The following is a 23041-nucleotide window of genomic DNA, read 5'->3' as shown; positions in this document are numbered from 1 at the left end:
CATGTTCCTCCTTACTCTTTGAATATACTACAACATGATATATGAAGAGAATAAAAAATTTGTCTAGGAATGGCCTTTACACAAAGTTCATGAGACATATGAATGGGTTCGGTGCATTAGTCAACCCAAATGAAAGCACTACAAATTCATAGTGGCCATACCATGTACGAAAAATTGACTTGTGTATATATTCATTCTTGATTCTAATTTGATGGTATCTTGACCTTAAATAAATCTTTGAAAATATAGAATATCCCTTAACTTGATCAAGAAAGTAATCTATTCTTGGTAGGGGGTATTTTTTTTTTGGCCATCTTATTCAACTAGCTATAATCTATGTGTAACCTCAATGTTCCATATTAATTTTTCACAAACAATACAAGTGCTCCCCATGGAGACATACTTGGTCTTATGTACCTTTTGTCTAATAATTCCTGTAGTTCAATATTCAGTACCATTAGTTCAGGCACACTCATTTTGTATGGGGCCTTGGAACCTAGAACATCACTAGGTACAAGATCAATTGTAAAGTCAATATCCCTCCTTGGACAAAGTCTTGGTATTTATTTTGGAAACACATATTTAAACACTTCTAATACAGAATATTGATTTACTGATGGTTTTTGGTCATTTCTCAAAAAGTTCTTGCACTTGAAAAGTGAATAGTTGGCAACGATTTCTAGCATACTTCTTCATTTGCAAAGCGGAAATTTTCATGAGAAACATTTTTCTTTGAATTCATTAAGCCATGGAAGTTTCCCTGCATCATAAACATAGTTAAAAGACTTTCCTAAACATTTTAATATCACTTTATGTTTTTATATCCATTACATTACTATGAGGACATCATAGGACCCTAATGGTAAAATATTTAGGTTGAGGACGATTTGCATTCTATTAAGGACTAGAGTGCAATCTCTACTAATTTCAGACACTTTAATTTTGGTTTCGGTTGCTAGATGTACTAACGAGGGCTTATGATGTTTTCTCTTTCTAAGTTTACATTTCTCAATTACAACAGGGGACGCATAACTCAGGGTAGATCCCATATCTATAAGAACATGTACATTTTTGTTAGAGATCTTACATTTTAATTATACCATAGTTGATTGATGATGTGTTTGTCTCAGATCCAATGCAATGTTGAGTTTTGGTATATTACTGGCTACATAATTTACTGTTGATTCCTCCTAAATTTGATTTAGCAATGTTTTCTTCTTTAGTGGAATCCTTGGACGTTCTCTCCACAAGTTATTCTCACCAAAGCCTAAAAATTTTACGGGTGGTCTCACAGATTCACTGAATTTTTTGCTTCTAATAGTGGTTCCTCCTTTCTGCCCAATAAAATTTTGTTGATTAAAACTATTGTTATAATTTCCAACCTGCACACGTTTTGCAAAAGTGGCCTTTTTATACACTTTTTTCTTGCTTTCTTATTTTCTGAAGTTTCTTTGACATCCATCCTTTATAAATTTCTCCCTTTTGTTTGCTCTAGTTGAGGAACAATTATGCTTTTCTACTAGCCTCATCCATTGTCTTTGGTTTGTCAAATTATATTCTTTCTCTGTTTGAGAAAGGTAGATATTTAATGAATCTTTCGATTTTCACTTTTTATTCTTTCATGTATGAAATATACCTCAACATACTAATGAATTTATTGATAGACTAATCCATATTGAGTTGTCCCAATTTCAACTCACGAAATTACCTAGATTTTTCATAAAAGTACCTTTCAGTCAAGTGATTCTTCTTAAATTCCTTCTTGAACAACTTCCAAGTTTAATTCTTGCTTTTTGAACTTTTAAAAACTTTATTTTCTTCCCACCATAAGTACTCCTTAGCTTTCAACTGATATATGGGCAATATTGCCTTGAGATTTATTGGTTAGGTATATACTTGCAATTAGTTGGACATATTGAGGAGCCATGGCTCTGCTCCTTCTTAAATTTCACCAACAAAATTGGGAGGTATGATTTCCTTAAACTCTCCCCATAACTAAGAGGATTATCTATTTTTTCTTGATGAAGAAATGCTACATCTTGATTTATGTTCATCTTTATGACTAGAATCATTGGTTTGATTATCAATAGAAGTTTATGAATTACTTCCACTTGCAGTACTAATGAATTTACTTCTAGGTATCTTCTTATGAGTCTTTTTATTAACCTTTTCCCTCTCCTATTTTCTTAAGAGATACCCATTCATTTCTTCTTGATATTTTGTAGCTTTGACTAGCCTTTCCTGACTTGCTTTAATATCATTCATATTAGTTTTTAGATTCCTTATTACTTACAACAATTAGATATTTTTTCCTTTTGCATTAGTGGTTTTGTTTCTAATTCACCTCTAGGTGCTCCCACAAATGTTTTCCCATTAAACACTTCTGCCATTTTTAGTTCTTTTGTTATTCAACATGATCTGCTCATGGCAGGTGTAATACTTTATGTTTCCAATATGCAAGAAAGGCCAATGTTTTGACTACAACTCTGAAAAAATTTGTAAACACCATATTATATCAACATTTTTTATACCGATAATTTACATTTGATGGTATAATAATTGGCATATGTTTCTATAACAAAAATTTCTTTAATTACATATATCTACAAAGTAAGGTTAATTGTTTACCCTAAGTATTCAATTCCCCATTCTTGTTGATGATTAACGAGTTCATAACAATGGACTTTAAATTGGCACCATTGTCCAAATGTTTATATTGTTCTTATAAGAATTTGCTAATTTACATTTCATTCCTAACATAAAAATTTCTTTTCTCAAATCTATCTTAACTAGTGGTTTTGCTTCAATGCTCCACACACACACACACACACACACACGCACACACACACACTCAGATATATATATATATATATATATATATATATATATATATATATATATATATATATATATATATATATATATATATATCCCATGTTATGTATGGATTCACGCTAAGTTAGGTTTCGAGTATAATTATTTAAAAAATGTTTTCATTTTACCATAATTTACACTATGTATAATTATGTAGTTACATTATCATTTGGTTACTTTCCAAAATTTCCTTTTTCTCTTGTCTTAAAATATTGAACCCTAGTTCAATATAGAGTGTATATTCATGCATTTTTTATAGACCATTTTTTTGCATATAGTCAGTAGGCATTCAAACTAGATCATTTATAATCCTTGAACACATTGCCATCATTTGTACACAAAGACATAAGCATGACTCTCTCAAAACCCTGAATTTCTGCTCTTAACTGCTTCATTTCAATTTTTATTGGGCCCAACGTACCCTCTCCCTTTAGGGACCATCGTTTACTAGTAGGTTGGACCTCTATGGATTTGCGTTGATCATCGAAATGTTGCCCTTGCTAGGGGTGGACTAGTTCTAGAAATTTGGGAAAAGTGAAAGGTATCTTGAAGCTTCCTCTTCTAGAAGCTTCCAAAGGTTGTTTTATGTTAGGTCCCTATAATACTAGTGATGCCCCCATTAATATTCTAGTTTTATCCCTTATTAATATTTTTGTGCCCCTATTGTCCCCATATTGTTATTACCGTGCCCCATAAAATCCCTCTATTGTTATTTTTGTGCCTTTATATTGTTATTGTTAGGTCGGCTTGGTTATATTCTCACCCCTTAGACTCCTATATATAGAAAGGAGGTTTTTTCATTTGAATCATCCAAGAATTATTATTTTTTGTAATGTAAAGGAGGTTTCCCCCTCAAATAGCTGAATTCTAAGGCGTTCCACTATCTTTTCTATCTTTTTGTGAGCTGGTTTCAGAATATTTGGTATCGGGGTTTTGGATTCTAGGGTTTCTCTGTTCCAAATATGTCATTGTGGAATTTTCGCAATAACTTTCTTTTTGTGATGTTTCAAAAGTGAAAAAAACACCTTTGAGATGAAATCACAATGAACCTTGGGTCCATATTTTAGAGCTTTTCTCACTATATTTGCAAAGATATGATATGAGGAAGTTGGTCATTTTGTAGACTCCTGAATTAAATTCCAAACAGGTGACCTGGGGAAAATCGGAATAAATTTCCCTCTGAGCATCGAATTGAAATTTTGTAAGAATGCACAGAAGTAGGATGGACTGTAATTTCTTGTATATATTTTTCAAAGCCAAAGGTCGAAACAATGACACGTGGCACTTCATACAAGTTCGTTGTTCTCGAAAGGTCTATAATTAGGCCATCTTGGGAGATTGGGCATAACTCTTCGTTGGAGAATCCAATTTGGATCAAACTAGTGTCATTGGAAAGAGGACGTAGAGTGTTACCACAGGTCACAATTTTAGAACTAGATAATCTGAAATTATAGAGATATGTCAGATTCAATATCAAGCTCCTACAAAGTGAATAAAGGTGTGTAGTTTTTATTTTATTTTTGCATAAGCTTGGTTTGAAAAATTAGTTTGAAGGAATTCAAAGGGCATAGTAAAGCATTATTATCAGTAATTGATGCCCCGAGGAAATAAAATGCAAACACCTAGTAAGCAACCTGAAAGCTCTAGCTTGACTCATGAAGAAGAGGAAGAAATGCAACATGATATATCAAAATTACGAGACCAAGTGCAACGAGTGTCACTTGCACAAAAAGTAACAGAATCTAAGATGGACGGTTTAAAGAAAGATGTAGAAGCTAAGATGGATGGTTTAAAGAAAGGTGTAGAAGCTAAGATGGATTGTTTAAAGAAAGGAGTAGAAGCTAAGATGGATGGCATGGAAGTTAAGATGAATGGCATGGACACTAAGATGAATGACATGGACGCTAAAATGGATGGCATGGATGATAAGATGGAAGAATTGAAGATAAATTTGAATAAGTTGCTACAAGAAATGGACACTAATGGTGAAAGGGTAGTAAAGGAAAATCACGATGAGAACAAAATAAATGTTAATCATGATTCCATAGACTCTAATGTTGGATTGAAGACCTACCATATTCTAAAAATCGATATGAGGAAGTTTGATGGCAAGGATCCTGCAACATGGATATTACAGATGGAGCAATTTTTCGATCTCAATAATGTGCAAAACACACAAAAGGTACGTATTGAAACTTTACATTTGGAACCAAATCAATTTGTATGGTATCAATGGCTTTGCCCTCGTAAACAAATTATCACATAGGCAATTTTTACAGAAGAATTGATAGCACATTATGAGGATACAAAAAGCAACACTTTTTTTAGACAATTGATAAGTCTCAGACAAAAAGGGTTCAATAATGGAGCACATTAAGGAGTTCTAAAAATTGAACATAAGTGTAAAAAATATTCCAGAGGAGCATAGGATTGATGTGTTCGTAGGGACTTTAAAGGATAATATCTAACATGACGTTCACCTTTGGGAACCTGATTCATTAGAGAAGGCATTCAGGTTAGCAAGAAAAATGGAAAGCAAAATTATGGAAACCAGGAAGCATACCACTCACAACTACAAATATGGAAGTGTTGTTTCCCCTAGCATTCCACAACCTATAAGGTTGACAACAAAACAATTGGAACAAAAAACAACAAAAGGGCTCTATTACAGTTGTGATAGCAAATAAACTAATGGTCATAAGTGTGCTGAGAAGAAATTATTCTACATAGATTGTGAAGAGGAAGAAGAAAAGGAGTAAGAAAGGTCAAAAGAAGAGGATATACTCCAGGAATAAAACCTAGATAAAGAAGAAATGAATCCGACCATATCTTGTAATGCATTGGTTGGAATTACCACTCCTCAAACCATCAAGATAGAAGGACAAATCAAGAGAAAAAAGGTAATAGTGTTGATTGATTCAGGAAGTACTCACAATTTTATTCATTGTAAGATAGCAAAAGAATTGAATTTCTTCCTATATCTACCACCGGAGTGTCAAGTGATGGTTGCAAAAGGAGGAATGATAAATTACTCTAGAAAGTGCCATAATATCAAGCTATCCATTTGAGAATATGTATTGAGAAGCCCAATGCTTTCCATTCCAATGGGAGGTGCTGATGTTGTACTACGAGTCCAATGGCTACAATCCTTGGGTACAATAGCTTATAACTTTTAAGAACTTTTCATGAAATTTTATGTGGAAGGAAAGGAAGTTGAATTAAGGGGTATTGCAGAGAAACCGGGAAAGGTAATAAGCTCTAGCGGTATGACAAGGCTTCTAAAAAAGGAACAATGAGGTGTAATTGCACAATTATGTTCGCTAGATGTTTCCACATCGAAATCATATATTTATCCAGATCTCCAAAATGTCTTGGACAATCATTCCAAGGTATTTGAGACTCTGAAAGGTCTCCCACCTATTCGTGATGATGATCATGCTATTCATTTGATTCCAGGAAGTGTTCCTCCAAACATCAGGCCGTACAGATATCCCTATGCCAAAAAGAGTGAAATTGAACGTATGGTTGCATAAATGCTTGAGGCTGGTATAATTCAACCTAGCCAAAGTTCTTTCTCTACTCCAGTAGTATTGGTGCACAAGAAGGATGGATCATGGCGCATGTGTTCGGATTATAGGGAGCTCAACAAGCTCACTATTAATGATAAGTTTCCCATTCCTATCAATGATGAATCATTGGATGAATTGCATGGATCAATTTACTTCACAAAGTTAGATCTTCGTTTAGGATATCATCAAATAAAAATGAAGACTCAAGACATTCTGAAAACAACATTTAGAACTCATGAGGGTCACTGTGATTTTTTGGTCATGCCTTTTGGCCTTACCAATGCACCTTCTACATTTCAAGGTTTGATGAATTCCATTTTCAAACCATTCCTTAGAAAATATGTGTTAGTATTTTTTGATTATATACTAATCTACTACTAGTCTTGGAAGGATCATGTTGAACACATTGACAAGGTGCTACAACTATTGGAGGAGAAACAATTATATGAAAAAACATCCAAATGTTTCTTTGGAGTAGAAGAGGTGGAATATCTAGGTCATATTGTATCTCATGAAGGAGTTAAGGTAGACTATAGAAAAATTAAAGCCATTAAGAAATGGGAAATACCCACATCCATAAAGCATTTGCAAGGATTTCTCAGGTTGACAGGGTATTATCACAAGTTTGTTAAGAATTATTGGAAAATAGCAACACCTCCAATAACATTGTTGAAGAAAGATGCATTTTCATGGACTCCAGAAGCAGCAAAGGCCTTCGAATATCTTAAAGAGGCAATGTACCAAGCACCGGTCTTAGCTACACTAGACTTCACAAAAACCTTTATTATGGAATGTGATGCTTCCAGAAATGGAATTGATGCTATTTTAATGAAAGATGAAAGACCCATTGCTTTGGAAAGTCATCCAATCAAGGGAAAGTATTTACAAAAAGATATTTATGAGAAGGAAAAGTTGGCAATACTACATGCACTTAAGAAATGCTGACCCTACCTAATGGGAAGACACTTGAAGGTGAAAACGGATCGTGATAGCCTTAAATACTTTTTAGAACAAAGATTATCCTCTGAAGAGCAACAAAAATGGGTCACAAAGATGTTGGGTTATGACTTTGAAATCATATACAAAAAGGGGAAACAAAATGTTGTGGCAGATGCACTCTCAAGAAAGGATGAGGATGTGGAAGCATTGTTGTGCACCATTTCTATTATCCAACCAGATTGGATAAATGAAGCAAGGGAGGAATGGAAGAATGCCGAAGAAGTGTGGGAATTTATTCGAAAGTTACAACAATATTCCAGTACATCTGATACATTTAGCTATAAAAATGATTCGTTATGGTATGAAGATCACTTATACCTGTGTAATAATTCCCAACTCAAACAAAATATTCTTCTAGAATTGCACACTTCTCCCTTCAGAGGGCACTCAGGATTTTTAAAAACTTACCACAAGGTTAAGAAGGAATTTTTTTTGGATGGCCTTAAATCAGACATTCAAAAGTTTGTGGCGGAATGTTTGGTATGCCAAAAAAATAAAGCTGAAACAATTAAGACACCAGGTCTATTACAAACTTTATCCATTCCAAGCCAACATTGGGAGGAGGTTTCAATTGATTTTATCTAGGTTTACCCAAGTCTGAGGGAAAGAGTGTCATCATGGTGGTAGTTGACAGACTTACCAAGTATGCACACTTTTGTGCATTATCACACCCATTTAAAGCCACTACAGTTTCTACGGCATTTATGGAAACATTTCAAAAGCTACAAGGAAACCCAAAGATTATCGTAAGAGATAGAGATCCCATTTTTACAGGAAATTTTTGGATAGAATTATTTTCTTGTCTTGGTACTCAGTTAGCTCATAGCTCATCTTATCATCCTCAATCTTATGGGCGAACGGAGATAGTAAACAAATGCTTGGAAAGATGTCTTCGTTGCTTTGTATCTGATAAACAGACACAATGGGTCAAATGGTTGCCTCTGGCTAAATGGTGGTATAACACTTCCTTCCATATTGCAACAAAAATCACCCCATTTATGGCACTTTATGGATATCAGCCACCATCCATCACATCATATTTAAAAGAAAATTCTAAGGTTCAAACAATGGAACATCACATCGAGCATTGTCATGCGGAAACAGTCGATAGTGCGGACACAACCGACCTCCCTAGAAGCAAAAGCTTTCTAGTGACAAACAAGACAAATAAACACTACCTTTATCTAAACATGCATTGAGAATACAAGTAATCAGGGAATCTTAACATACATTTAGTCCAACGCTTTGTAGTAGTCCAGCCTCGCCGATCCGGATGAGCTCCTCCTTCTCTTCGAAACCTGCATTCACTAACAAGCCAAAAGATTAAATAGCACCTGATAAACTCATAAAACAATAAATATCCATCATACAGACCAAGGAGTATATGAAACAAATCATGAATAACAATCTGTTGAGAAAAATGAGTTCATTTGTATTAAGAGGAAACAAAAGGAACCATTACAACCTGAGCCTTGGTGTTGTGCAAGTTCCTCCTAGGGTCCAGCAAGAGTTTTCCTTTACTTTGATCAGCTCACCCACTCTCAAATAAGGCTAGGAAAGGATGGGAATCTCTCCTCTCAAGCTTTACAAGGGAGTCCTAATTCGAGCAGCATCTACCCTTAGGAATATTCAGCTTTCAACCTCCCCTCCCTCTGGCCCAATGCCTATATTTATAGTGCTCTAGAGGAAGTAATTTAGGTCCACCATCAATGGGATAAGCCCCTCATTGGATGGGATAGCTCCCCTCTTGATGGGATAAGTTCCTCTTTGGTAGGGATACATGAACCATCGGGAGGTGCTTAATACACGTCAAACAAGCTTCTAGAATGCTCTAGAAATGACCACAAGTAACTTTTTTGGAGTGAAACTTGCGCCTTTTGACCTTTATAGGAGTACGCATGCATTGCTTTACAGACAGAGAGTACAAGTACGCAAGTATTGTGAACTTGGGGTGCGTACACGCAGGTAAGGCTAAGAGAAACTGCGTACCCAGAGATATATAGATTTTTAATGACTTTCTCTCTTTCTTGGAGTTTGACATGGAGAGCAGAGGTATGAGGCTTGCCAAGGAGGATAGTATGACAGTTGATGGAGCCATACTAACTGCAAATAGTCATGGTGACAAATTTTAGTGTAACAGATTGCCCCCTAAAGTGTGAAGCCTGTAGTAGATAAGGGTTTCATATCATCTAGGAAGGGTGAAGTACTTTATCATTTCAAGGATTATCTTATGGAGAGCCCAGTTGGAACCTGCAAGTATTCAACACAAAATACATATATAAGATCATATCATCGCTGAGGTAGGCATTCCCATACTCAGATTGAAAACTTTAACTAATTGACTATCTACTGCTCTGATACAGGAATGATTTTGCAGTACATCATAATCATAGACTTTTGTAGACACAGTATGGACGTAGCCATCTGTTTATGATTAGTCTACTGTATAATGAATACAAAACTCCTCGCAGCCTGGATGGTGGAAACTAGATCCAGGGTCTTGATTTCTACTTCCCGACAGGTATGATTCTATCCATGCGAATAAATGAGTTGATGTCGAACATGGTAGAAACCACTTGATTACCAGTCAATGATGTAAACTGTTAACAAGCGTGAGAGAGACCACCAGTGATGTCAATGGTTCTCAAAGTACCCAGTACAATCCATGAGATGTGAATGAATGAGTTGATGTCAAACATTTCACGGAATCCTTCGATCGAAAGTCGATGATGTAAATTGTCATCAAAGGCGAGAAACCTGCCATTGATGCATGCAGACTTCAAGGTACTGACGATTCCTAGGTCCTCTTTCTAGATAATGTGCTGATGTCGATAGAAAGTGACCCGTTGCAGGCAAGCCCACAACATGAAATCATAGATCAAGTTGAAGAAATGTAGCTGTAAGGACTGACTCAAGGACTGTCAAAATGGATGACGGGTATTTTGCAGATGAATGTTTTATATGCAGAGACCTCTTGAACACATAACGACATGACAGATGGCTTGGCGACATTTGACCCAAAGTTAATACCTGGCTGAAGACTTTCAATGTGGTTTGATCAACTGTGAGGAAAAGGATTTCCCAACCCAGGTGAATGAAAAGTGTTGTGTTCAAGAGTGGTAATAAGGCTTCTTCTGAGACAAAGGATAACAAATAGGCTCATTTTTCTCTCTTTTCCCCCACCATTTCTAACAAGCTTGAGGAGGATAACATATGCTTGATTATAAGCTCATCCTTCGGATGAGCCCAACTTAGTTTTGATTCAAACCCTAAGAAGGAGTGGTACGTTCCTGTTTGTAATCAAACAAGTCCTTTACTGTGAAATTTTAACGAGTCCAGTATAGGAGAAACTCGGCGTTTTTTCATTTTTAGAGAGTCTGAAAAAACTTAAGAAGACTCCAGGTTGAACTTTTTCGTAAAGTTGTGTCTCCCAAGCCCGAAAAAGTATAAAATAATACTTGAGAGAACCGCTTGATCTTACGACCAAGGAGTACTTTCATGATTAGTGCCTCTGACCTGAAAAGTAAAAAGCGATCAAGGACACATCGTTTTATTTCCAGTATCGAGTTTGAAACGACAAAAACCCGACAATCGTTTCATGTTTCTACGGTCAGAAAAGAGCTATAAGGGGACCGTCTTTTAATTCCATTCTAACGAGTGTAAAAGAAACGCTTGGCAATCTTTTCATGTTTTAGGAGTCAGAAAAGGGCTTAAAAGATGACTCTGATGTTTTGGTTCGTGAAAAATGATAATTTTCCATGAAAGTCTTTTTGTCCTGCACAAAAACAACACATTACTCATACCTGTTTAAGATAGGCAAAAATACATTGAAAAATATCCTTCCATGGTGAAAAATAAACAAACTTAGCATTCATTTATCCAAAAAAACCTATAAAAAGACCTTTTACCATGTTATTTTTACCATTTTACTGTTGAGGGAGAGAAAAGGGCTTTTGGCAAGAAACTTCCTGTGGACTTTGCGGAGAATCCGACCGTCGGAATCGAGTGCCGTCTCTTTCAGGTATTTCACAACATCCTCTTCTTTGTTTTCATCCATTTAGAATTTCATTTTAAGCCCTAGTTTGATTTTTTGGGGGCTTTGGGGTTTCAGGATCCGCTTTTCGAGGTACGTAGGTGCCCCATGGGCGACCTGCGTACCCCGACATTTTTGTTAATGGGAAAATGGCAGGAGTACGCAGCCTACCTTTAGAACAGCTGCGTACCCACGCTCTGTTTTCTGAAAGCGGGGTGCGTACTCCGCGCAAAGTAAATTTAAAACCCCAAATTTCAAAACTAAACCATTAATTTTTGATTTAATTAATTCTAATGAATGTTTTTTGGTGTGTAGATTGCCCACCATGCTTGATTGGCATGAAGGAGAACAAGAAGATGTCGATTTGGCCGCAATAGATCATCAACCTTCCATTGATGCTTTGAAGGCATGCGGTCTCTACAAATACTGGGCCATACCTGGCATGAGGGCCCAGCTGTGATTCTTAGAATGGCTGGTTGAAAGGTGGAACGTTCAGGATCAATGTTTTTACATCGGAGGGCACCAGCTCGAGATAGAGCCCTTAGACATATATTTTCTCACTAGTTTGCCTAATAGGGGCGAGCAACTGACTCTGTCTGGGACTAGGCCGGGTGGCCAATCCCTTGCTAGTCTTCGGCTAGAGTGGTGCAATAATCAGCACTAGGAGAAAGGGATAGAAATCAAATACATATCCCTGCCTGAACTTATGGTAATTGCCTTTACGGTTACCAAACTCTGCGGCGCAGCCGCCTTGCATATTGCCGCCGAGTCCCAAATGCGGATGGCGATAGATTGCTACCGAGGCACCATTTTCAACTGGTGTGACGCTGTGTTGGCCAATATGAAAGGGCAACTGACTAGGGCAAAGAACGGGCAATTAAAGACTTTTGGGTATGGGCCTCTAGTTGTGAGCTTTGCTCTAGAGAGGGTTCCGATGCTGATCCCACAGCATCTCACTGTTGCAGTTGGGCCTCCTCGGGAGCCAAAGTTGATGTGATGGGTTGCGGTGATGGCCCGACATCCTGATGAGGGAGCAGGAGTTGTCCGATTTCCTGCGGGTTACTTTCACTGGTTGGAGGACCAGGTCTTTGCGATCCAGGATTTTCCTTATGCCGGAGTGGATTTTCGCGGTGATCCGGACATGGTTCTTCCACAGGGAGAACAATGGGATGACAGAGGTAATTCATTTTTCACAAGTTTTTAAATTATTTACTTTTTTTGTTTTTTATATCGTCTCAAAACTGAGAGTGACAATTTTCAAAATGCAGATGTAGGTCCACTGCGTTCAGCCAATCTCCGGCCATTCGAGAGAAGAGTACCAGTTGCACCAGCACCGGGCCCACAGGATGCGGCTGCAGAGACCTTAGCCGAGTTGGAACAGGACCTAAAGCATCTCACGGCGGACATATCAGAGACGACTATAGACGATATTCCTATCTGACTTCAGCGCTATGTGGTTGCAGTCCCAGGACCTTTTAGGAGGTTCCTGTGTAGAGTAGCGCGGGCAGTGGTGTCGTATAGAGAGCACCACCAGTGATTGGCTAGTCACCTTTGTAGACACATGTGACATTTTGGTTTTTTGTACTTATCATTTTTGCCGATCATAAGGTATTTTTCAACCTATGATCGAAGACGATGTATATTTTGATACACTCCTATCTATATATATCATTATTACCGGCTTATCTTGTTAAACATGTATGATGAAATGTTTTTTAAATTTACATGTATGATTATCGCAAATGTATGTCTAACATTCGAGAAGCAATTGCATCTGCTAATGTATTTAATGACCTTGGAATATGTTGATATTCAATGTAATCAAATTCACGTTCCAAGAGGCGCACTCACAAAAATAACCTTAATAACACTGGATTTCTAATGGCATATACTCTATTAAGTTGTAATACAATGAGTTCAGAATGTAACCTCACTATCAAACTCCGAATCCCAAATGAAATAGATTCAGATAATAACTCAATCACTGCACTGTAATCTGCAATGTTGTTTGTTGTTTGACCGAGGCTCACCCCATGCATAGAAACTAACTCGTCAGAGGGCGAATAGATAACCCAAGCTGCGGAAGAGATATTTCGTGTACTACGACAAGCACCATCAGCGAATCCAATGTACGTTTGGAGAGGCGTCGACATCTGCAATGTCAAGAGTAAAACCAAGATAAGCCAGAATAACGACTAAAAACACACTCTCTAAGCTAAGCACACTGTCTATACTAACAAACACACCAGCTAGAAAGAAAAACTAACCTAACTAAATCTCCATACCCATCATTTAAGCATAATACCTCTTTAGGTAAAGTCCATTTCTGGGCTTACCCAAAGAGTCCCCATCAAAATCTACCAGCTCATAGGCCCCTTTTGCTAGCTTTCGCTTGACAATGTAGGGCCCATGCCACATAGGAACGAATTTTCCAGCACCTAATTTATCGTTAGCTTGATCATATAATAGCACTAGGTCTCCTTTCGAGAAATTACGAGGGGTCACGTTGCGATCATACTGAGCTTTCATCCTTTTTGCATGTGTCTCGATTGCCAGTGCAGCACCGCGTCGAGTCTCATCTAATTGAGCTAAGTATAATAAACGCTTCTCCTCTTCGGAAGTAGCTGGAAGTAATTTGACAGCCATTTGAAGTGATGGGATTTCACATTCAATGGGCAACACTGCTTCCAAACCATAAACTAGTTGGTAAGGAGTAAACCCTGTTGATGTTTTTACTGAGGTTTGGTACGCCCAAAGCGCGGAAAATAACATGTTGTGCCAATTCGACCGATGAATACCAATGATTCGTCGGATCATGATAACTAAAACTTTGTTGATAGACTCAACCAGACCATTGGCTTGTGGATAATAAGGAGTGAACCCTGTTGATGTTTTTACTCAGGTTCGGTACGCCCAAAGCGCGGAAAATAACATGTTGGGCCAATTCGACCAATGAATACCAATGATTCGTCGGATCATGATAACTAAAACTTTGTTGATAGACTCAACCAGGCCATTGGCTTGTGGATAATAAGGAGTTGAACTATCGTGACGCAAACCAAGCTAGCCTGTAAGTTCTGTCATCATAATGTTTCGAAAATGGCGCCCATGGTTAGTGATTATCGCTTGTGGGACACCAAACCTAGCAATAATATGATTGAATATGAAAATCGCAGCTGTTTTGCCATCTGCCTCGAGTGTAGGCATCGCCTCAGCCCACTTAGTAAAATAATCAACCGCAAGGATGATATACGCATGCCCCCCGGCCGAGTGAGGGTTACATGTAATAAAATTGATACCCCATTTAGCAAAAGGACCAACGATAATTATAGGGTGGAGAGGAGCAGGTGGTGCGCATCTTGCGATCAAACACTTGACAGTTGTGGCATTTTCGGACCGCAATGATACAATCTTTAAACATGGACGGCCAGAAGTAGCCAGCACGCAACACCTTCTGGGCTGTGGCATACCCAGACATATGACCGCCACATGCTCCAGAATGACAATCATTCATAACCCTTTCTACCTCTTCATGAGTCAAGCAACGACGAAAAACCAAATCTGCCCCACGATGATAAAGAGTATCTCCGATAATTTTGTATTGTTGGGACTGGAATTGAATTTTCCGACGTTCCGACTTTGAAGCTTCGGGTCGAAAGGATTGGGTTTGGAGATAGACGATTATATCCCCATACCACGGATCTAAAGTGCTGATGAGAAATAGAGATTCGTCCGCAATGGGTTCCTCTGCCACAGTTTCTGTGTCAGCACGCGGGAAATCACACATCAATTCTGCAAAAACTAAAGATTTCTTAGACTTAGACTTTTCAAATTCCAAGTCGAACTCCTGCAGGATAACGATCCATTTAGAGTACTTTCCCCCTAGCAACTATTTAGTCAAAATGTAAATCATAGGGTTGCAATCCGAAATGACTGTAGTTTTACGGAGAAGAATGTAGTGACGAAAACGTTGGACAGCTTGAACAGCTGCCAAGGCCAATTTCTCCAGATGTGAATATTTGAGCTCAGTGGGATTTAACGTCCTAATAAGATAATATATCACATGTTCCGTTTCGAATTCATCTTCCTGTACTAAGACCATTCCAATGGTGGAATGAGCGGCGGTGAGGTACAAAAAATAATCCTGGTTGTAGTTGGGAGGATGCAACAACGGTGCATGGGTCAACGTGTGCTTTAGCTCATCAAAAGATTTCTGAGCTATCTCATCCCAAGAGAATTGAGCATTTTGTTTCAACAACCAGGTAAAACCCTTGGTAATCTCGGTGTAGTTAGGAATGAATCAGCGTAAAAAGTTTACTTTACCTTGCAAACTTTGGAGTTGGCGCAGACTCGAAGGAGGAGGCAATTTGATGATAGCTTCGACCTTCGAGGGATCGACGTGAATGAGGGCTTTTGAAACTACAAATCCCAGTGATCGTCCCACTTCTATGCCGAAGACACATTTGTGTGGGTTCAACCGTATACGATAATGCCTACACCTCATAAAAATTGCTCGTAAATGGACAAGGTGATCAGCTTGATGTAAGGAGTGAGCGGGCAAATCATCGAGATATGGTTGCATAATGTGCTTGATGTCATGAAATGCATAAGACATCGCCCTTTGAAAAGTGGCTCCGGCATTCTTAAGCCCAAAAGGTAATTTGGAATAAGCAAATGTCCCCCATGGACAAATGAAAGCCGTTTTTGGTTGATCGACAGGTAGAATATTGATTTGGTTGTAACCGGAAAAACTGTCCATAAAGGAAAATATTTCACTGCCGGCACAATCATCAATTATTTGATCGATATAGGGCGTTGGATAGTTTTCCTTGGGACAAGCACGATTGATATCCCTATAGTCGATACATATTCTTATTGTTCCCTGTTTCTTGTTAACTGGAACAATATTCGATACCCAATCCGTTAACGGGATCGGATAAATGAAACCTGCTTTCAACAGCTTCTCAACTTCTGCTTTAATTGCAGCCACTTTCCGAGGGTGTATCTGACGCAGACGTTGCCGAACGGGTTTAGCGTCTGGGTAAGTTTTGATCTCATGAACAACAGTGGAGGGATCAGTTCCTGGCATTTCCTCATAGGACCAGGCAAACATGTCGCGAAATTCTTGAAATAGGGCCTTGTATGTTTGAATTTCGTCATATAAACACGAGGCACCTATATGAATGTGTTCAACAATTCCAGGCTTCACTGAAATGTCAATGGGAATAGTGCGAGAAATGTTTCCAAAATTTAGCTCTGAATCAGGATGTTTCATTGGACTCTGAGCGTCTTTGACATATTCAGCTGTAAAGATTGATGAGAAATTGTTTTCAAAACAATCATCCTCAGGTAAAAATGAAGATCTATGATGGAGATCTTCCCATGGTAAATCGTTTACACACAGGACTTCACAAAGTTGTTCATCAGATGACACAACTTCGGGAAACGTTATTAACTCCGAGGTTGACGCGAAAAGGGATTCCTCACGGACCACATTCATTTGGTCGATTTGGGTTGAACGCGGGTCGGTAAAAGACTGCACGACTTCATAAGCAATTTCATATGGACTCAAAGGCATAGCATCACCGAATGAGTCTATCTCAGATTCAGATGGGACAATCCAAGGATCATCGTAAATAATAGTATCTGACGTAATCATATGAATGAATGCGAATGAAGCGTCTGCGTTGATTGGAGGAAAATGAAAAGTTCCCATTAAACCAGAATCTTTAACTAATCCTATGCCAACATCCTTATAAGGGATAGTCGTTTTACCGACATGCTGGATACTCTCTGAAGAGGCTGGGTCGGATGAAAAGAAAGCCAACTGGTCTATTGTCACGATCTTGCCATTATGTGGAAACTTTATAACTCTGAAGACCGATGAGACGACCGCTGTCATAGCATAAGACCAACTTCGACCTAAGAGAAGGTTGTAGTCTAGAGGGGCATCAACCACCTCCACATCCAGACTAACTCTTTTTCCTTCAACCCCTATAGGCAAATCCTGTAAAATGCCAAACGGATGGAACCCACGGCCATCAAAGGCCTTAAGAATTGTCGGGGATTGGTTCAGCGAAGGAGAACCAAGCGATCTCCAACACTAAATCGACATAATACACGTGGAAGCTCCCTCATCAATTACAGTCCGATGAATAGGCCTGTTTTTTACTATCACTGGAATCTGGAAAGCCATCTGATGAGGGAGACGCGGTGTACTATTTTCTAGATCAAAGATTATCAGGTTCGGGTCTTGAACATCAACAGCTCCTATAGCCGACAAAAGTAATTTTCACTGTGCTGGGCATGATTGCAGCACTTCTAAAGCCGACATTGCTGAGGGTGAAACAGCTAAATCCTCAACAATGTTGTAATTCTGGGCCGCTCTCGCATGTGGATTGAAAGCAGACCTTCGAAGTACACCCTTGGCAGGCGGTTTTATTACTAAGTCAGGGTTAGGTTTCTCGATCTGTAGTGGATCAGAACCGGGAGCTGAGGTTGATGGATTTGAATGGGAAGATTCTGCTTCTTTCGATCCATCAACAGGACTTTTACTACCACAATTGTGTGATCGAGTAGCAATCCTTACATGAGACATTATCAATATCGGTTCTTCAGTGGCACCCAAGGAAGAACCTATCATCTTACTCTCCTGCTTTGGAAATGGATCTTTCAAAACAGCAGGAGTTGAGGAACCTTTGGCGATTTTCACAACCTCGGCCCGATGGGGGCAATCTCTTGTAAAATGATCCTCTTCACAAATAAGACAAGGATATCGAGGTTTGCGCTTTTCGTCATTGGTTTCCGACTTTTCTGTTTTTTCCTTTGGAGTCTTGTCTGCTTTACCCTTTTTCTCCACCTCATACTCCTTATCCAGCTTGAGATGACAACTGTACACTTGGCTGCAACACCTGTTGAACTTGTGATGGATCCCACACTATGTTCATTCTGGGGTATTAACCCATGACAGGTTGAGGATATTGAGATCCATAACCGGATTGAGGGTAGGATTGATAACTGAAAGGCATAGTTCCCGTACCTTGAACATATGATTGACCTTGAGGTGGTTGATAACCTTGACTCAAGTATTGACCTTGAGGTTGATAACCTTGAGGTAAATACTGATACTGGGGTTGACCTTGACCTTGAGGTTGATACCATTGAGGTAAATACTAATACTGAGGTTGACCCTGGGGTACATATTGAGGCTGGGGTTGACCTTGAGGAATGTATTGTACTATGGGTACATACTGTCCTTGAGGTTGCCCCCCAGACGCAATTTGTGTACCTTGAGGTTGCCCCATAGGCGTTAATTGAGGCTGCCCCCCAGGCGGTAATTGGCCACCTTGAGGTTGAGAACCGGGAACTGAACCTGACATCATGTAAATGTCTCCGACACCCAACGGTTTATTACCATTATTTCCAGCTAATAACCCATGTTCAATGGGTTGAGAAGATGCTCCCGCAAAAGTACCAGAAAGTGACTGATACCCAGAGGGAACAGAAGGACCGCCATACAAGAAAGATTTAGGAGATTGAGTGAACATGGAGGACTGACCAGACATATTTACAGGAGTGTAAATACCTCCAGGTGGAAAAGGAGTACGAGGTGGAGAAAAACTTATCCCTGAGTTGTCTAAATAATTGGTTAACGAAAGGTACCAAGTAGTACTTCTAGGAGGATTGTAAAAGATAGATTCACGCTCCCTTAGATCAATTGTAGGTTGATCTTCAACGATAGATACGCCAAATTCTTCCTCTGGAGCAAGTTCTTCAATAGCTATCAAACCAGCAGGAAGATTTTCGGTGATGACTCTTTCTACCCTAGGTGAATCAGGTGCACTAGAAGTTGGAGTAACAGGTTCAGATATTTCAGTTTCTTCGCCTATATCACTAGTAGATGAAAAACTACTAGCAAGCTCGAAAACTTCAACTACTTCGGGATTATAACCTATTTCTAGACCATGGTAATCTGGATGGACTACCAACGACGATTCTCCTTCTTCAGGTGAACCTACTTTACTTCCACTAGGAGTTACAAGGACCTTCAAACCTTCGTAATGACTCGGGACCTCTTCAGGAGGTTCGCCCCGCAATCTACGGGACTTCCTCAACAAATCGGCCACGGTAACAATCTCAGGAGACTTGCCCCGAAGTCTACGGGACTGTCTCGGTAATTCAGCCACAGTTAAAAACTTTTAACTACTGCACACGCAAATAAAGTAAAATCTTAAAGCAAACCACCTAAAGTCTCTAAAGAACCAAACAAATTTGAATCACACGCCTAAAGAATCTAGGGCATCAAACCATACACAAACAGTAGCCTTCCGGACCGAAAACACTAGTTGGAGATGAAACGCAACATCGCCGAACTCAGTACAGAAGTGGTGGGCGGAAGAGTTACCCCGGCAACCTGCTTAATGAATAGACCGGCACAAGTTCCCCCACTTTAATAGTCTCGAGTGAAGTGAACCCCTCGGAAAATCCAAGTGAGTCTAGCCGACGTCTACTCCAGGTACAATGGGATCTTCCCTCCACCGTCACCTCAGTAGAATCCTAAAGATAATGGTCACTAAGGTTACCAACAGCAACAAATGCACCTGGGGGAACAGTCTACGACCCGATAGCACGCAAGGGCAGAGTAACAAGCTCAATCCCCTTGTCGGCTCCTTGACAATAATCCAAGGTTTACTAACAAGTGACCCTAGGCTCCTCGACAATAATCCGAGGTTTACCGTTTGTAGTATGTGCATATCTGGCGTCTTTCCCAATGAAGGAGGATTGATCGCCTCACTGGTTCGGACACGGTCTCGTGCTTCTCCTTTAAGAGGAGCTTTCCCAGAGTACAAATGAAACAGTTGGATTTATCCTACCACAAGATGAGCTACTTGTTTGGTTTTGCTGTCTTGGAGAGTGAATTACTCTCCTACTCCAAGACACTAGCCTGATCTATATTGGTGTTTCAGAGCCCTAGTAAATAAAAAGTTACTAAATTGATTTTACTTTAAGCGTTAATTTTATGGATTTTCTTTAAGACAAAAGGTAGTGGAGATGAAACTGATGGTGTGTAGACTCGACCAAAATCTACTAAAAATATGCACTTAGGATGATTTATACTAATTTTTCCTTTTTCAATGAATTCCCTAGCTAAGAGAGTTGGAGAATGCAAACTTGATATAAAGACAACTTTCTTGGCAATGAAAATCAAAGAAACAAACTCTTTATCTTTTCAAAACATACGACACATGACCACTAATCACTTCACGAAAATTCCTTTTTCTTTCAAAGACTCAAATGCTACCAAAGCAAACTTTCCTTCAAAAGATATTTTTGTATTTTTTCCTAATTAATAAAGCATGTAAAACTTACTTTAACAAAAATCAAAGTTAAAAAAGCTATGGCAATCAAATCAACTCAAAAGCAAATCTAAGAGAAAAGCACCTAAAAGTAAATCTAACGAGGCAAAAGCCTACTAAAGATGATTCCTGGATGTTTTACTCAGTCAAAATGTAACTAAGGACTAGTTAATGCAGAACCAAAAACCAGTCAAAAACAAAAATCAAAATCTTTTTTTCTTTTTCTCAAGAATAAAATTCAAAGTTCAAACAACAAACTTTTTCGAGGTTTGCAAAGAGAAGACGCAAAGGTAGGTCTCTCACAAGGGTGAATTCTATGACAGGCCCGACTCCTAAGAGGATTGAACAAAGCCAGGGAGATCCAAAGTTTTGACAACCTCTAACGCCAAAGTCACTACAGGACCAGTTAAAAATCAAACCCTAAGGAAAAACCTCTATGAATTTCACTAAAACTCTCAACACTGACGAAACAAGATTAGGTGAAGATTTATGGCAGAAAACCAGTGGATCTGGGCAGAAAAAACAAATTAAAAACAAAATCTAAAAGGCAAAAAGAAGAAAATTGAATTTTCTTAATTTTGACAGGGTACGCAGGCGACCTGTTTGCACAGGTGCAGGTACGCTCTGTGCACAAAGCGACAGTGCGTACAAGTACGCACTGTGCTCAACACAGAGGCTGCGTACTTCTAGCAAAACAAAGAAAAACTAAAATGTAATTTAACCCTAAGCTAGCCCACCCAAATACACAGTCAGACAACCAAAAACCAGAAAACAAACAACTTTTCTCAGATCAAAATGTCATACAAAAGAAAAAACATTCACATCAATGGAGTTCCCCAGTGGAGTTGCCATTTTGTCATGCGGAAAGAGTCGATAGTGCGGACACAACCGACCTCCCTAGAAGCAAAAGCTTTCTAGTGACAAACAAGACAAATAAACACTACCTTTCTCTAAACATGCATTGAGAATACAAGTAATCAGGGAATCTTAACATACCTTTAGTCCAACGCTTTGTAGTAGCCCAGCCTCGCCGATCCGGATGAGCTCCTCCTTCTCTTCGAAACCTGCATTCACTAACAAGCCAAAAGATTAAATAGCACTTGATAAACTCATAAAACAATACATATCCATCATACAAACCAAGGAGTATATGAAACAAATCATGAATAACAATCTGTTGAGAAAAATGAGTTCATTTGTATTAAGAGGAAACAAAAGGAACCATTACAACCTGAGCCTTGGTGTTGTGCAAGTCCCTCCTAGGGTCCAGCAAGAGTTTTCCTTTACTTTGATCAGCTCACCCACTCTCAAATAAGGCTAGGAAAGGATGGGAATCTCTCCTCTCAATCTTTACAAGGGAGTCCTAGTTCCAGCAGCATCTACCCTTAGGAATGTTCAGCTTTCAACGTCCCCTCCCTCTAGCCCAATGCCTGTATTTATAGTGCTCTAGAGGAAGTTATTCAGGTCCACCATCAATGGGATAAGCCCCTCTTTGGATGGGATAGCTCCCCTCTTGATGGGATAAGTTCCTCTTTGGTAGGGATACATGAACCATCTGGAGGCGCTTCATACACGTCAAACAAGCTTCTAGAATGCTCTAGAAATGACCACAGGTAACTTTTTTGGAGTGAAACTTGCGCCTTTTGACCTTTACAGGAGTACACACCCATTGCTTTACAGAAAGAGCGTACAAGTACGCAGGTATTGTGAACTTGGGGTGCGTACACGCAAGTAAGGCTAAGAGAAACTGCGTACCCAGAGATATATAGATTTTTAATGACTTTCTCTCTTTCTTGGAGTTTGACATGGAGAGCAGAGGTATGAGGCTTGCCAAGGAGGATAGTATGACAGTTGATGGAGCCATACTAATTGAAAATAGTCATGGTGACAAATTTTAGTGTAACAAGCATCAACAACAAGTTCTCCAACTCTTAAAGGATAACCTCATGTCGGTGCAGAATAGAATGAACCAACAGGCAGATCAACGTCGCAGTGAAAAAAGTTTTGATGTAGGTGATTTGATATTCCTATGGCTACAACCATATAAACAAATGTCCCTCAAGCAAGCTAAAAAGGATAAAAAATTGTCACCAAAGTATTATGGTCCATACAAGGTGTTGCAAAAGATTTCTACTATGGCATACAAATTGGAGCTTCCTGCAGCTTCTCGAGTGCACCCAGTTTTCCATGTCTCATGTTTAAAGAAGGTT

This window comes from Pinus tabuliformis, chromosome 2_2 (assembly GCF_031772625.1).
Source record: "Pinus tabuliformis cultivar Carrire ecotype Pingquan chromosome 2_2, CPIR1, whole genome shotgun sequence".
Classification (NCBI taxonomy): Eukaryota; Viridiplantae; Streptophyta; class Pinopsida; order Pinales; family Pinaceae; genus Pinus; species Pinus tabuliformis.
Note: the sequence above shows the minus strand (reverse complement) of the source record.